The sequence below is a fragment of the Poecilia latipinna genome, unplaced genomic scaffold (assembly GCF_001443285.1).
Source record: "Poecilia latipinna isolate Pla-1442-1.1 unplaced genomic scaffold, P_latipinna-1.0 Scaffold1162, whole genome shotgun sequence".
NCBI lineage: Eukaryota > Metazoa > Chordata > Actinopteri > Cyprinodontiformes > Poeciliidae > Poecilia > Poecilia latipinna.
In genome coordinates, this window is record NW_015113778.1 from 146,994 (window position 1) to 151,210 (window position 4,217).

Genomic DNA, 4,217 nt, shown 5'->3' on the forward strand with positions numbered 1-4,217 from the left:
GTAAACCAACCAGACACACCAGTTCCTTCAGGTAATCTTTTTATCATCCTTTAGAAACAAAGTGTTTATTTTTAACTTCGCAAGAAGTACTGGGTGTTGAGCCATGTCGGGTTAGCCATGTCTAAGTCTGGTGTAGTTCTGCTTTTCTGATCCACCAAAACTTCTGGAAAGAATTTCTTTTTACTTTAAAGTGTATTGAACTGGATTGTCAGCGAGAAAAATAAATTATTTTCAAGCATCTTGTTGTCAGAGAGAGAATCTCAGTCAATGTTTCCTGGTTAAATAACGATGAAACATTAAAAAATAAACAGGAAACCTACAAAGATGAGTTGTGAATGAACTTTCCACCTCCGAGGCCAAAAAGCATTTCATCGGAGCGAATCATGAAAGACATTTTACCAAAACTGATGCTACAATAATAATAAACAACCATGAGATGTAGTTTTACTGATTTTGTTTTATTTAAATAAGTAAAAGAAAATAGATCACAAAAACTCTCTTTCATATGGAAATGGCAAAGCAATTTTTCCTATAGAGCAGCATGTCAACACCCAGCAACTCTTCTGTCACCAGACCCTCATAAATGGTCTCAAGTACTACAACACTGGTCACCACAACCATAAACAGCTACCATAATGCAAAAAGCTGATACTTTTTATTTCATAACCCATCAAAACACGAAGAGCATGATAAAAGAATAATACTTAATAATAACAATAATAATAATATTTAGTTCTATTTACAGATTTCCTTATAGTGTTAGAAATAAAAAAGAAAAGGTACTAAAATAGTTTTAACTTGTTTTTTTGTTATTCCTATTTTTATAGACTTTAAGTGCAGACTTAACAGCATATTAACATGATAAACAGAAACAAAACAGTAAATTTGTGTGCTTTTCTCCCCTAAAACAACATGCAAAGTGTTGTCTGAGAGCGAATCAAAAGAAAATCTTTTGAGGAGGATTTGAGAAACAACAATACAAAATGAAAACTTTAAGAGGATATCAACAAAATCATCGATTTTACCACACTAGTATAGAACCGATACCTGGGTGATCCACTTTTTTACAATCCTACAAATGTAATACTGACAAGTGAATATCTTTTTTCATGTCTGAACAATCTGAGGAAGGCTGTTGAAGAATCACATACTTTATCACAACCAGCCCTTAAACACCTCTCCTACTATTAAAATGTTTCCATCCAGAGACCTCTTAATGTGACGCAGCACATGCCACAAACCTCCGACCACATCAAGCCCACTGTGAACATTAGAGGACAATGCTCAGACAAAAACACACAGATCCTTCAGTGGGCAAAACTGAAAACTGCTGATGGAAATCAGAGAGCATAATAGACCAGCTGTCATCTAGAGCCACGGAGAACATGTCAGATGACATTGACATAAAGAAAAGCAACTAAAGACAAAAGTGAGATTTACATCTTTGTATCAACAGAAACTACCTGCATTCATTCCTGTTTGACACTGATGGCGTCTTATCACACAGCAAGTCCCAGCTACAAACTGGAACATCAAGAAGAAAAACTCAAGAGATATGTGAAAGTCAGAAAACAGTGCTTCGGTCATTTTACCAGCATCAATAATTTGCACAGTAGTCATTTTTATTCTTGACTCATTTGTGCTTTGCTTGTATTTTTTCTTTAAAGAAAAAATACAGAAAAATGCAGACAGAGATTATCCAGAAGAGTGACGCTCTTCTTTGTTTTATTATGCAGAAAGTTTAACTACAATACCTACAATAATCACAATATCTATGCAAATGTTAAAAAAAAAATCTTTGCACTGTGCTTTTTTTTCTGCTTTTCCATGTGTAAACTGAGATCTGGATTCCTGGAATTTGAAGCAAACTTCCATTCCTCCTCCGCTTCTCGGCACATGAAATTAAATGTGATTAAGATCAAGGATAAAATGCAGAGATACATGCAGCAGATGATTCTCAGCAGGAGGCCTGAGCTCAGCCACAGCGATAAGGCGAGAAGCTGTGTCACCACGGATTACAGGAAGCCAGCTGTAAACCTCAGCAACAACGACTCAGAATCATTTTGAATCTACTAGTACAGCAGACCACCACTTATTCACAAATTCACCAATTTACAGATTTTTTTAAATTTCATTTATTTATTTCAAACAAGAAAACAAGCAATGTGTCTAAACAGTGTCTTAACACAGTTTAGACACAATTCTAAACAGTGTCAGTTAGAACTGGCTTTGATTTGAATTTGGCTCGTTTTTTGCCAATTACTTAGCCGTACATTACTGTTTGTTCACAATCGTCCGGTTTGAGTAAGAAAATGGCGCATGTGATCTGCCTAGTTAAAAGAATTTGGAGGTGAAACGTAACTAACTTTTTCATGAAAAATTTGCCTATTCATGAAATTATTCAAAAGTAAATGCAGATTAGAAAGCTGAGATGCCTGTTCCTATTGCTACCTGACAGACTATTGGCCGGTGTTTGCAAACCAGCCAATCCAAGCGCACCGTTTATTTCCTTGACTGTACCACTAAGACTAAAGATAAGACTGTAGAGATATTAGCTTCTGTGGTAGTGGTAAGAACAAGGTTTCTATAAGTTTAAGACCTTTCTACAAGCATTATAAATTAAATTTAAGATCTCTGTTGCAACAGAAACGTACAAAAGAAAATTGCAAAGAAATAAATAGTATGTGTTGGCAACAGAAATGAGCCAATGGCTAAGATGAAATCATCCAGCCAACTGGTGATAAATTTGCGCTTACCCATAATGGATGTAAATAAGCTAGCTACTAGCTTTACCCTTGCTGTGTGTATTAGCAGCTAGTTAGCGGTAGCTGCAATCGCCTTGAGTCACAGAACAAAGTGAAGATGTCTGCATGCGACTCAAAAGTTTTGCACAATAGTGAAGTCTTGCGAAACAAAAGGAAACTACACAGAAAATATTAGATTAAATAGTCCTGCCACAACAAAGTTTAAGATCTGTGATTAACATGTTCAAGGTCAACTTTTTCCCACAATAAATTTAAGACATTTCAAGTCCTTAATTTTTAGATACATCAATTTAAGACTTTGTAAGAATATAAAGACACCCTGTAGGACAGTTTTCAAAATGTGTATTAATGTGTATGGAGGTGTACTTGGGGTCTTATGTATTAGTGGATTTCAGTTATTTGGGGCTGAAATCCATATAGTCCCAAAAAGGGTTAAGGTGAATATGCAACAAAATACATATTCATCTTAACCCCTACAAATACAGATAAAAGGCTTTGGACAGAATTTTACTTCGTCAACATGAAGCTAGAATACAATAGTTTAACTCAGATAACTAAATAAAGTGTAGTTTTATGTTCCTCTAGTTGTGTCAGCAGTAGATCTGGAGGTACTGTACTATGCTAACATTGCTTTTTGACGCTCTCCCTTTGCCTGTGACCTCAGCTGATGGTCACGATAAGAGAGAGTCTCATCCTGTTGTAACTTCCAGTCTGTGAACTTTACTCTGAAGAGAAGGAGAGTTGTAGCTTCTGCTCACCATGTGAGAACGGCTTTTTGGGGTCAATGATGAAATGATTCGGTGTACTCTTTAAATATTGCAGGGTTACATGTGCAACACCTGCAAACAGTGCAGTGCATACAACGTGGCGGACTATAATCCGGACCTGCTTCCATGTCATGCTGAAGAAAAACAAAAGGTTAAACAAGATTCATGCAGTAGCTGGAAATAAGACAAAGTGATTTTAAAGAGCTCTGTTTTAGACCGAAGACATCTTAACTGATCAAAATGGTGAAAACCATGGTTGAATTTAAAGTCCATGTCATGTGCAGTTGATTTTTGAGTAATTGTTTGTTGAGTAATAATTCTGAATTTTATCTATTCAACTAAATGCATTTTCACCTTAGACCAGTTGACAGTAATAGTTGGATTAACGGAATTAAAATGTTCTGCTATTTTGCCCCTCCTGTCTACATCTGAAGAGATATTTTGGTGAAAAAACATTACGTTTTAGAAATGAGTTGCTTTGTGCTGTTCCTCAGGGTTTATGTGATTTATATTACCTGCATGCTTTCTTTAGCTCAGATTAATTCAGAATTGCATTGTGCTGGTGATATACAACTTAATATTTCTGCTAACACATAACCACAGGCCCTTACAGTCACTACGTGTCATTATAATATAATATAATATAATATAATATAATATAATATAATATAATATAATATAATAT